We start from the raw sequence: 13,733 nt of genomic DNA, 5'->3' as shown, positions 1-13,733 counted from the left end.
CGGAGAAGCTTCTCCCATCAGCTACTTGTTTCCAGGCCTAGAACGGGCCTTGTCCTCATTGCCTTCTCACTGGCCATGCCTTTCTGAGTAGGTCAGCTGCCTTACAGTGCAGCCCCTGGATTCAAGCATACACTTAAATTTTCTTTTCCCACCATAAGTGTTTAATGAATGGCTAAAGAAGGTCCCCGTCGGAAAGGCCCGCATCCCAAGTAAAGGCCAAATGCAGTAATATTTCAGAGTTGAAACCATGCTTCCTTCATGCTAGGACGTGCCATGTCATTTATTGAAACAAAACAAAAACCAAGCAGGGCCACCACGTTTGTGAATAGCTGCAGTTTGTTAAAGTTCTCTTAAAACATATGGGTGAGGGGAAAGTAAAGATAATCAGAGGGTCACTGTAAGAAAAACCTTTATGTCTGGCACCTGGGAGACCCCTGGAGAGGAAAAGAAAAATATAGTATATTAACTTATATATGTGGAATCCAGGAAAACAGTACAGGTGAACCTATTTGCAAAGCAGAAATAGGGATACAGACCTAGAGAATGAACGGGTGAACACATGGAAACCAAGACAGGGGAGATGAGTTGGAAGATTGGGATTGATGTATATATACTATTATTATAAAATAGATAACTAATCAGAACCTATGACAAAGCTAGACAGCATATTAAAGAGCAGAGACATTACTTTGCTGACAAAGGTCCGTATAGTCAAAGCTATGGTTTTTCCAGTAGTCATGTATGGATGTGAGAGCTGGACTATAAAGAAGGATGGATGCTGAAGAATTGATGTTTTTGAACTGTGGTGTTGGAGAAGAATCTTGAGAGCCTCTTGGACTGCAAGGGTAAGAGGAGAAGGAGTTGACAGGATAAGATGGTTGGATGGCATCACTGACTCAATGAACATGAATTTGAGCAAACTCCAGGAGATAGTTAAGGACAAGGAAGCCTCACGTGCTGCAGTTCATGGGGCCACAAAGCATTGCACACAACTTAGCCATTGAACAATAACAACTGTATAGGACAAGGGAGAAAAGGGAAGTACAATAAGTTTGTAGGACATATATTAAGCATACACTTAATTTTAATGTCACATGTAAAACCACTTTCTTCCCCAAGGTAACTCACAGCACCCACATTATTGTCTAAGCCAGCTAACTTTTAAACACTGCAAGGCCCTCTAATTCCTCTCTGCTGTCACACAAGACATGAGGAGGGGGCTCCATAGTCAAAAGGATAGGATGGAGGCATCTAAAAGGTAGGAAGGTTGAGGAGTCAGGAGAAAACTAGCTGAGTTCATTTTCATGCCCTTAATAAAAAGAAGTCTTTTTCGGCTTGGAGGACCGATGCTACCCAGGTTACAGTGTAACTGTATTATATGCCTTTTACATTTTAATGTAAGACCAATGTTTGTTCAATTTATAATTACATAAGCTTGGGCAATGTGGTAGGTGGTACCAAGCGAAGAACAGTCCAGAATGTTGAACTACATTTTATCCTTTTAACCACAATTTTTTTTCAAACACGGTGTTTTTGAAGTATTTATGAATATACGTAGGGTTTACTTTGGTTGTCTATGAAGGTTGTCTATGAAGGCTTATTATCTCCTTCAATTTGTGTCTGTGCCCAGCAAGGATCAACAGCAACTATTAATCCTATTAAGCATTTACTGTTAGCTACCTATGAGACACGCAGTACTTTGAGGACTGTATTAACTGGTTCCTGGGGCTGTAATCTTAGCCACCACACTATATTGACCCCATAACACATAGATAAAACATAGCAGCAGTCAACAGATACTTTTTTAGCTATGCGTGACTCGAGAGAGAGCTTTCAGGGGGGAGTTTGCTTTCCGGTTACTCCCTTTTTACCTGTGTGTAGCTTAACATGGAGGGACATGTAGGAAAAGAGAAGAAAACCCATTACAAGCACAGCACACACCAGCAGGTTCATTCTCCCTCCCCTCAGTCCATTTGATGATTCACGCCCTCGGGTCTATTGGCCTAAATGGATGACCCCCTAAAACTAACTTACTTATTCTTGGCCAGTGATGATTTATTAGAATTTTTCTTGTTTTAACTGCTTTCTGGATACTTAAAGAAAGATAATAAAAAATATATATATATTATGTGATAGCTCCACTTTGCCAGTGGTAACATGTGGTTAACAGCACTCTGAGCCTGCAGACCCATTCTGCAACTTTATCCGAACAGGCATCTTCTCAGAGAGGTGAATTCACTCCTTCCTCTCATTAGCTCACAGAACCTTTTGGTTACATTTCATATTTCTGAACTTGAAGCACACGTTTGAAAAGACAATGGATGAAAACCATTCTATTAAAAAGATGGAGCAAGAAAACAGTGCTCTCTGATGACTGTATTATTTTGTTTCTGTGACTGAGATTCATCATAAAATCTACAGACGAAGGACATTGGAAATGATCTGGCCCAACTTTCTGGACTTTTAGACCGAGAAACTTAAATAAAGCCACAGAACATGTTTTGACAGTTAAAACTTAGGTCTCCTGATATTCAAAACAGAATTCTTTCCAGTGTATTGATTCCTAGGGCAAGGGAGCCTGTGTTTCGTGAATTGCATAAAATAAGAAGGATTACAATGGAACAGATTTAAGGAAAAAACCCAGGAGTGGGTGGAATAGAGCTGCTCTTTAAAGAACCAGATATATAGTGCTGTGAGAGAAAACACAACTGCTTGGCTAGAACAACATGATTGAGGAAGGGCAACCTTTAAGGTCATGCTGAGAAACCAATTTGAAGGTCAGTTATGAGCAAGTCTGCAGAAAGTCTCAAACATCAGAATTAAAGGTAATGCTGTATTGTTGATGATTCTATTATTATTCATTCAATTGCATTCACAAATTATGCCTCAATATTTAGAAGATTGATTCAAACTTGGCCTTAAAAAAATCACCATGGAGACCATAGCTAACAATTTTGTTTCCACCAGGAAGTCTCTCATAGAGAGTCAAGCCCAGAGCACTTAAATACTGGCTAAAAAAAAAAACAAAAAACTTCCCATCTGAAAGAAAATCAGTCTGGATTCATGTAACTAAACTTAATGGAAGGAAATTTCTCCAAAAGGTTAATTTCTGCCTTCAGCAAAGCCTTCATAATGGGCCATTATATGGTAAACAGTGGAACAGAAGAATGGGGAGTGTGCATATTTGATGTCTTTGTAAAGCAATTTGGAGATAAGATACAAAACAAAGGTCCAGTCCCTGAGAAGCAACCCTATCCTTGCCACAGGAGGTGATCTATATGTGACCTAATTGATGGTTTTTCTCTAAAGACTTGTGATTTGATTTACTTTCAGGATTCTCTTTCCTAACAATTTTCTGGCCTCTACTCCCAAGCAAATCTACACAGCAAGAAAAAAAGGAATGCATCTCCATATACCCTTTGCATATAGGCCCAATACACTGTCCAATCAGCTCCCTGTCCATACAGTCATCCATTTCAGAACCTGAAAGATCTGGACTATTGACATTAATCAAATGATTTAGTAAAGGCCTGAAGTCTCCTGCTGCTGCTAAGTCGCTTCAGTCGTGTCCGACTCTGTGTGACCCCATAGACGGCAGCCCACCAGGCTCCCCTGTCCCTGGGATTCTCCAGGCAAGAATAATCGAGTGGGTTGCCATTTCCTTCTCAAACCCACTGTTAAAGGTGTTGACAAAACTGTAACACTGGGTTTAGACAATTGCTTGGTTGTTTATAAGCACATTAGGGAAATTCACAGGATGCATAAGCAATAGTGGATATAAGAGGGCTCTTAAAGGGAATGTGTTGGAAGGGGCTTTGAACTAGGTCTCGGGAATCCTGGGTATGAGCCCTGTGTCTTTCCAGCTTAGTGACCTCAGGACTCATCATCTTTCACTTCAGAGTCTTCATCAGTAAAGTGTACAAGCTACATAAGACTCACTAAATTCCTTCCATCTTTATAGTTCTGTGATTTCACAGTTACACTCATTGTGTCCCTTAGAACGTCAAACACAACCACAAATAGGCATTTAATAAACATTCCTAGATAGCATCACATATGTTTTTTTTTTACTTGTACGTATTCCCCCAAACCATTCCATATTTTAAAGTACTCAGCTAAACACTCTGCAAATTGCACATTTCATTTCATTTATATATTTAGGCAACTATGATGCCTTCAGGGTTATGGTTATAAATGATGGTATTGACTTGTTTTAAGAAGCAAATAACTCCAGGAAAATGTGTCCCAATAGAATTCAAAGCATTTCCACCCAAAGTCCTCCTCCTCAACCACAACCACAACCACACACACACACACTTAATGTAAAGTTTCAAAATGTGAAAAATTTTTTAAATTCATGTTAGCATGAGAGAATACAACAAACCAACAACATCATCAGAAAACACTGTTAGTCATTTTGTTGGTGTATTTTTTCCATTAAAGTAATTAACACTTTTTTATGTGGATGCCTATAAAAATAATGTTGAATTTTCATGGATAATTCCTGTTATCATTTTAGTTCCTAGATTCCAAAATCCTAGAATGCAAACCCCAGTTTAATGTCATAGCAGGTGGATGTGTTCCTTTAAGATGCCAAAAATTACACTGTAATAATTGCTTATTTTTTGAAGAGATTTTTCTATAAGAGAAAATATTTTTTAAACAAAAGGATCAAACCAAACTGATTATCTCTAAGTAAACATCAGAGGCCCACCTTGCTTTTTGGCAATTATAAAATAAACTTATCTCTTAAAATAGAACCCCCTATTCAATGGATCTCCTCTCAATGCTAATTGCTAACCTGACACTCTTCTTTCATTCATAGACAGACCCCTTCTACTTATTTAAGTGTTGAGTATGTTGCTACATGCATCATCCCATCTGTTCAGAGTTGTCGGAACTGAAAGGCATGACAGGGTTTTTCTTTTCACTCTGGAAGGTTTTTCAGAGATTAAATTACTTGTCTAAAGTCACACTCTCAGCAATTAAACTGGAACAAGAAACCACATCTCCTAATTCACATCTCAGCAATATTTTCAGTGTATTTGGCATGATGGAAAGGAGTGAGCCACACTGATTGTATTATTCTTTGTCATTTACTCGTGATCTTTTTATTAGATTTGAGGGCAAGATAAATATAAGTGTGAAGGTATGGTTCCTTGTAAGCATAGTACAAAAGTGAAAAGGGAAATGCATAATAGATTGTTCAGATTCGAGAAAGCCAAATTACACATACACATACTTTGCCTATCTGCTTACCAAAGTTATCATTCACCTAAAGGTTGTATATTGGGGACCTGGGGAAAGGCATGTAGGTGGTCTCAAGACAGAGGCATCTCGTGGTTTACAGAGTCCAGAGACAATGCTCTGTGTATCTGTGAATGATATATAAGGCTTCAACTGAACACCAGAAATGAATGTTGATGGCCATAAGTATGGATATTTTTGGAAGTTTGCCAGTTCTATTTAAAGCTGAAACAATGGCTGTCTGGACACCTGAATTCCTTCAAAGAGCACCAAGCTGACTGGTAATACCAAGCAGTTCTTGGATTTTAGAAACTCCTGAGTATTTAACTGGTTATCTGAAAGGGATTTCTGGACTCTTATGTAATTTTGTGACTTTTTAGTCTGGGAATCTCATGTAAAATATAAGTAGAAAATTTAAGTTTGTTTATTCCAGTAAAATACTCGATTGCCAGAAACTTTGTGATTGAAAAAGTTTGCAATAGATGAGATAGAGGGGCACTTTCTAAATCATCTAAAGGAAACCTTGGGCTTCCCTGGTGGATGAGAATCCAAGCGCCAGTGCAGGGGACATGGGTTCGATCCTTGGTCCAGGAAGATCCCACGTGCCGCAGAACAACTAAGCCTGTGCGCCTAAACTGCTAAGCCCGTGCCCGAGAGCCCGTGCTCCATGACCAAAGGAGCCACCACAATGAGAAGCTTGTGGGTGGCAAGGAAGAGTAGTCCCTTCTCACTACAACTGGAGAGAGCTGGCATGCAGCAATGAAGACCCAATGCAGCCAAAAAATTGTAAAAATGAGCCTATAATCCACATATGCAAACACATACATGTGAAAAAACAACGACTGAGCAATAGACCACACACACAGACTGATCTTTATGACTCATACCTTCTTCCATGCAGGTAAAGGCTCCACTACACAATACCATGTTCTGGAAAAACCAAAAGCAGTGGGTCAAGCCAGTCTGGATTGAAATACCCACTCCTCTCCATGTTCACTGAATAATCTCAAGCAAGTGGCTCGACATATCTGAGTTTCAAGGAAAATCAGTTATTGTCAAGTTCGACACAGACTACAACTGGGTCAGAATTTTTTTTTTTTTTCTTTTTTTACAATCAAGGCATCTTTTGAACCAGAAGCTCTCTCATCCTCCTGTATGAACTGTGTGCTTTCTCTGTCTTTGGTTCTCTCTGTCTCTTCTCTACCTATGATTCCTCAGCATCGCACTTTCTGCCAATACAGGGGTTCAGCATCTTGACATCTTCAGTTTTCATACTGTTCTTCTTGGGCTCAAATTTGCCTTGTAATTTTTCAGACTGCTGTTCCTTGAGCTAAATAAATCATTATCTCAATTCTCTTAGTTTAAATGGCCCATAAAGGGGTCTGATTGGCCTAGCTCATTTTTGAAAGGTTTATTTTTATTTCATAAGCTATAATTATATGAAATAAAAAATATAAAGTTATATATGTGTATGTGTGTGTGTGTGTGTGTTAGTCACTCAGTCATGTGTGACTCTTTGCGATCCCAAGGACTGTAGCTGACCAGGCTCCTCTGTCTATGGGATTCTCCAGGCAAGAATACTGGAGTGGGTAGCCATTCCCTTCTCCAGGGGATCTTCCTGACCCAGGGTTCAAACCTGGGTATGCATACACACACACACACACACACACACACCTGCTGCTTTTGAAGTATTTGTTCACCTTTGGTCTAATAATGTCAATGGAAGCCTTAAGTGAGATTGTACAATATTCAGTTAGGTTTCTCTTTCCATCAGTGGCTTTGAGAGGAGTGAGTGCCCCAGAGGTCTGTCATAGGAAGATAGACACAATGACTGAAATTTCTAATACACTGGAGCTTTGAAATTTTCTTATCAGTGACTGCTACTGATTATGATGATCAATCCTGGATTCTACTCTTGACCTCTAATCTATGTCCTATGCACCTCTCGTCGATACCTTCTGTCTAGATCTTAGTCTTAAAATAACTTTCTCTGTTGTTTGTAAATTCAGCTTCTGTAAGGGATAAGGAATAGAGATTCTTAGCTTATCTCAAACAATTTGTTAAAATGATATGCAACCAGGCTTCCTAGTGATGGAAACTTTGTTCAGGTCTTGACAATAGTTCAAAGAATGATGATGCAGAGACATTTTAGTGGCTGTCCCATGGCTTACTATCCTTCAGACTATTGCTTTGGTGCCTTGGCAATTCTTTACTTCAACTCCTATTGTTAGCACTGTTTTTATATGTGTCTCAAAGTTAAACTCTTCAGCAAAGAAAAATCTGGTTAGCTTGGGAAAGTCACCATCAGGCAAAGGGTACTCTTGTTGGTTTTGGCTACAGCTTGTATACCAGGTCACTTCATGAGCCTAAGGACTGCCTATAAACAGGCTGTTTGGGGGTCAGGAGTTAAATCCATTGTATTCAGGATCATGGTGTTACTGCACAAAAATATAGCAATCTACACATTATTGAGACTCTTGGAAAGAGGTTGTGTACATGGAAGGTGCCCTGATATTCAGAAGAGGTCATTACAACCATCAAACATCTTGCTCGGCCTGAAAGTTTCAAAGACTGGACACGCTTCAAGGTTCAAAAATAGTTGTGTTCATTTTGTTCAGAAAAAGACATGTATTGAGGATAAAGTAAGAAGAAATAAAGTCATGGAGATGGAAGTTGGCAGGGCAGATCATAATGAACTCATTCAACTAAGCTCTGTAGAGAAAGGGGATAGAGACTTGCAAACCTAGAGAAAATAAAAGGGGATAGATTAACAGAAAAGAAGCATGAGAAGAAAATGAGGGCAGAGGAGACAGAAGAAAAGAAAAATAGGAGGAAAAGAGGGGAGACGAAGCAGATATTAGTGTTTCCTTCCCTTAGAGATAAGTCTTTCTGTTCTCCTTGGTCCCATGAAAACAAACTCTTTTCTCAAGAAAAGAAGAAAATCTCCCATCAGTGACAACAAGCCTGTCATCACTGGTTTGGTGGAGGGCAACTTAGCGTTGGTAAGAACAAGGCATGAGATAGCATGAACATATGTATAATGTAGCAAACAGCTCTGAGATGAAAGAAAGAATATTGGTGTTGGTGTAGAGAAAATATTTAGGTTTGGTTTTAGCAAAAGTTTCTAACTAGTAGCATTATAATACATTTCCTTAAAAGGACCAGATGTTCCTATGATCACCTGGTGAGTCTTATGATCACGTGTCATGTCTGTTAGGACAGTGGTTCTCAAAATGTGTTCCATGGACTAGCAGGGTCATTATCACCTGGGAACTTGTTAGAAATACAAATCATTGGACCCCATCATATACCAACTGAATCAGAATCTCCAGAATTTGAGCTCAGCACTGTATTTCAACAAGTCATTGAGGTGACTTTTAAGTGGCTAAAGTACAAAAGACACACAAGAAGGAAATGTTATGACTGTTTTCCTTAGGCACTTGGTGAAAGTCCAAAGCTGAGAAGTGAAGTTAGGTATCCAGGGAACCTATGAACAACTAGACTCTGGTTTCTTCCCTCCCACAGTCCCCCTCTATTTGTCAGGCTTCTTCCCACTTCTGAACCCTAATAAGTTCCAGAGATATTATGCCCCTCTCTTAAATACAGAACAAACCAGGAGCCTGAAAATACAACCAGCCTGCTAAGCTCCCTTTCCACTCATTAGATTTTCTGGGATCATGATTAACAATGAATGGACACAGAGCTTTTCAATAGAAGAAAAGAAAGTGAAGTCGCTCAGTAGTGTCTGACTCTTTGTGACCCCATGGACTGTAGCCTGCCAGGCTCCTCCATCCATGGGATTTTCCAGGCAAGAATACTGGAGTGGGTCGCCATTTCCTTCTCTAGGAGATCTTCCTGACCCAGGGATTGACCCAGGTCTCCCGCATTGTAGGCAGATGCTTTACCGTCTGAGCCACCAGGGAAGTCTTTTCAATAGAGGAGTTCTTCAAAGGTAATATCACAAGGAAGAGGTCTCTACTTCAAAGTAATATGCTAGCCACAAACCCAATCAATAATCTCTGGGCACTCTCTCAATAAAATTGAGGCTTGAAGCATTCTGCTAAGATTTTACCCCCTTCTACTTTAAGTGGAATTAAAAGTTTTCCATGTCCTTGCCAATGAAGATCATTCATTTTGCCATTGAGAAAGCAATGTCCTTTCAGGGAAATCTGTGTGTGGCATTGATCAGCTGATTTATCATGGTGCAAACATCTGTGTATGTGTATGCACATGTTTGTGTGTACATGTTACACATGAATAGGCATTCTGTCTAGGTAGACGGAATGATTTAATTTTCTAGATTTAATTATTTTCTAGATCTAATCTAGAAATCCTATGTCCCTGCTACAAATGTACAAATTGCAGGCAAATCGCCTACAGTAGCTGAAATACTCTTACGGAAAAATCTCTTTTGTATACGTAAATGTTATAAGCACTTTAGTGTGAAGTACCGTCTGGGCTGGAAACTCAGGGAAGGCATAATGACATCACAGCCTTGTTGGGAAAAGTAGAAGGTCTTTGTTGCATTCACATGGATTCAAATTTTGATTCTGCCCCTTATTAGTCACACGATGTAGGGCAGGTTTTTGAACTTCTCTGAGTTTTCATGACCTAGTCTGTACAATGAAGAAAGTAATCGTTAACCTTAAGTTTTATAGTGAGCATTTTTGTGAGATAATATTGATCAACAAATTGAAATTAGAGAGTGGCAAATGATGAATGCTGTGATAGAAAGACATGGCCCGGCTCTCAGGAATCAAACAGTGTGCTTGTAGAGAAATGACAGACACATGTGAAGCATCAAACCTCCATAAAAGAGATAAATGGCCAATCAGTGGAGCATGAAATGATATGGATAATTATGTAATAAATGGTTTAAGGGGTCATAGATGGAGGAACAGAGCGAACAGGAGTTATAGGAGAAGATATTCAGATGAGGGGCAATTTAAACTGGCCCTTGAAGGGAGGGAGGAAGAGCAAGACAAGGTGATAACATGCAGGATAAACTTAGGAGATGGTGAATAGCCCATTTTGGCTAAAAAGCTGGCTCTGGGGCCACGTGTATTTGAAGATAAGCCTAGAAAGGCAGGCTGGAGTGGACTAAGAAACCTCTGAATGTCAAGCTAATGCATCATATGGACAACTGAAGGAGACCGTCGTTTCAATTCATTTTAATCTGTCCTAAACCCACATAATTCAATAGATCTAGTTATCCCTTCTCCCTATTTATCATGTTTTCAAAGTTACCTTGTATAAGAGGGAAACAGGGGCAGGAGATAAGATATGGGCATATCACCGGATGACTGATGTTGAGCTCTGATGATGCTATGGCTTTGTTCCTCACCCCTCAGGCCTGCAGCCTGTGGCTTCTTCCTGCTGCAATGTTCTGGGGAGGAATCCTTTTGCATTTTTTGTGTTTTTACTTTTCATATGCTTTGGTCACATTTCCCCAGTGAGATCAGAACGGCTTTTTTCCTCCCAGGTCTTTTATCATAGCTCTAATAATAAACTCGTTCGTATTTCTTGGGCTTCTCTGGTGGGTCAGATGGTAAAGAATCTGCCTGCAACACAGGAGACCCAGGTTCAATCCCTGGGGGGAATGGCAGCCCACTCCAGTATTCTTGCCTAGAGAATTCCGTGGACAGAGGAGCCTGGCAGGCTTCTTCTTACCATTCCTAAATCAGTCCTCTATCTCAACTCTTTATTCCGAACTTCAGCTTTTGCATTTGTAATTCTTCTCATTGGTAATGACTCCCGAGAAATTTTTACTCATTACCTCTTTTCCACGCTAGATTGTTTCATTATGAATATTTTATTTAGTTTTATATAATGAATAAAAATAGCTAGATTCCCTTTTTGATCCTGGTAGATATTCTGTGTCACTTAGTGGCATAATTTATAGCATTTACATTTATAACTACAATTATTAAATGTTGTCAGTCTTGTTTCTGTTTAGTTCTTTTTACTGTTTAATTTCTTGGCTTTGTTTTCTTGTTATGCTTTTTGTTATATGAACTGAACACTTTTACTGTAGTTTTATTGGTGGATTTCCAATGTTAATACTATTACTTATGATATTAAGACATTCTAAAATAAAATACTTTTATTAAAATCAGCATTATTTTATATTTATTAAACTTTGTCTTTACTGAATTTCTGATTATAAGCTAACTTTGCCTTTAAGGATTTATCTTATCTCCTAACTAACCAAAAAATGTAATCCAAAAAGTGGAAGGTTGAAAACTATAAAATTAGCTTAATACCTCCTTGTGACTGAGTATAGGTGCTTTCAAATAAGCCTATATGGAGACTTCACTGAAGAGCCTCTTGATGAAAGTGAAAGAGGAGAGTGAAAAAGTTGGTTTAAAGCTCAACACTCAGAAGACTAAGATCATGGCATCTGGTCCCATCACTTCATGGCAAATAGATGGAGAAACAATGGAAACAGTGAGAGACTTTATTGTTTTGGGCTCAAAATCACTGCAGATGGTGACTTCAACCATGAAATTAAAAGACGCTTACTCCTTGGAATAAAAGCTATGACCAACCTAGACAGCATATTAAAAAGCAAAGACATTACTTTTCCAACAAAGGTCCATCTAGTCAAAGTTATGGTTTTTCCAGTGGTCATGTATGGATGTGAGAGTTGGACCATAAAGAAAGGTGAGTGCCGAAGAATTGATGCTTTTGAACTGTGATGTTGGAGAAGACTCTTGAGAGTCCCTGGGACTACAAGGAGATCAAACCAGTCAATCCTAAAGGAAATCAGTCCTGAATATTCATGGGAAGGACTGATGCTGAAGCTGAAACTCCAATACTTTGGCCACCTGATATGAAGAACTGACTCATTGGAAAAGACCCTGATGCTGGGAAAGATTGAAGGCAGGAGGAGAAGAGGATGACAGAGGATGAGATGGTTGGATGGCATCACTGACTCAATGGACATGAGTTTGAGTAAGCTCCAGGAGTTGGTGATGTACAGGGAAGCCTGGTATGCTTCAGTCCATGGGGTCACAAAGAGTCAGACACAACAGAGTGACTGAACTGAACTGGAGACTTCACTGGTGGTCCAATGGTTAAGACTCTGCACTTGCAATGCAGAGGGCACAGGTTTGATCCCTGATCAGGGAACTAGGGATTTTGAGCTCAGATGGTAAATAGTCTGCCTGCAGTGCGGGAGACCCAGGCTTGATCCCTGGGTCAGGAAGATCCCCTGGAGAAGGAAATAGCAACCCACTCCAGTATTCTTGTCTAGAAAATCACATGGATGGAGGAGTCTGGCAGGCTATAGTCCAAGGGGTCACAAAGAGCTGGATATGACTGAGCAACTTCACTTTCACATTCCAGGGAACTAAGATCCCATATGCCATATGGTGGGACCAAAAAAACCCAAATAAGCCTATAGGGATAAGCATCGGTTTATTAAGTTAATTTTCCATATAGACCTGAGCACTTCAATTCAGGTGGGAAAAAGATACCCAGGGACATGGGAGTGGAAGTCTATTTCGTGAAAATTTCATTGTGTCTCATATCTATCAGCAGACATTGCTAGATCCACTGCTGTTGATGGATACATGGAGAGAGAACACTGTGAGAGTGGGGGAGGCAGCCCCTATCTGCTTCTCCTTTGTCCCACTCTGAGCCCACTGGTACCTCTGACAGTGAGGCTACTTCTTAAGCTAGAGGTAATCTTATTGCACCATCTTTGCCCTATTATATGGAATAAGGTGTCATGATATCAATTACAAAGCACTGGGAGAGAAGTAGCTCCACTTACTTCTATTTATAAACTTCCTCTTACCATGAAAACTCTGCTCTCTGCAATGGTTACCAAATCAGTGTCCTTGAAGGCTCCATCCATCTTGCCCTTTTTAAAAATTTTATTATTGGAGTTTAATTGCTTCACAATGTTGTGTTAGTTTCTGCTGTACAACGAATCACTCTGATGCGTGCATATATTCCCTCCTTCTTGAGCCTCCCTTGATCCATATAAGAGTTTTTCCTTAGGAACTAATGTGCACTTGTGTGTGAGTGTGTGTGTGTGCATGTATGTGTGTGTGTGTGAACATGGGGTAGGCAGCCAATCACTAACCATCTTAGGGTTTGAGTGTGGACTTTAACTTTTAGGATCTGGATTTTCCTTGCTAAGTGTCTCTGGTTCTGCCATCCTATAGTCACTGCAGATGAGGAAAATATCAACCAACTGACCAACAAAAATAAAAAGCATTCAAAAGAAGATCAGGAAGACTCTGGTCAAGTTTTGTCGTGGAAGAAACTTTGACTTATACCAAATGACATGGAAATCCATTCCCAACAGAGGGAAGAGAAGATAAGAGAGCAAAAAGTGTTCCTCTTGTTGCTGTTTGCTGAGTCACCTTGTAGAGGTGATTGGCTCCCTGAAAGCCCTGGTAAATAGAAGTTAAGTGATGTTGAGAGGCAGTGACAGTTTAAGATTTGGAAACCAGAGAGCCTGACCTAATAAAGTA

At 39.7% G+C, this 13,733-nt stretch overlaps 1 non-coding gene across 1 annotated transcript; it reads left to right on the top strand.

Annotated features, from left to right (window-relative positions):
• The first annotated feature begins 12,305 nt into the window (after positions 1-12,305).
• On the top strand, positions 12,306-12,378 carry TRNAA-UGC (transfer RNA alanine (anticodon UGC)). The gene has a single exon. It is a non-coding gene; the product is annotated as a tRNA-Ala (tRNA).
• Positions 12,379-13,733: the final 1,355 nt, after the last annotated feature.

This window comes from Bos indicus, chromosome 21, assembly GCF_029378745.1.
Source record: "Bos indicus isolate NIAB-ARS_2022 breed Sahiwal x Tharparkar chromosome 21, NIAB-ARS_B.indTharparkar_mat_pri_1.0, whole genome shotgun sequence".
Classification (NCBI taxonomy): domain Eukaryota; kingdom Metazoa; phylum Chordata; class Mammalia; order Artiodactyla; family Bovidae; genus Bos; species Bos indicus.
This window is presented reverse-complemented; position numbering and strand designations above follow the sequence as displayed.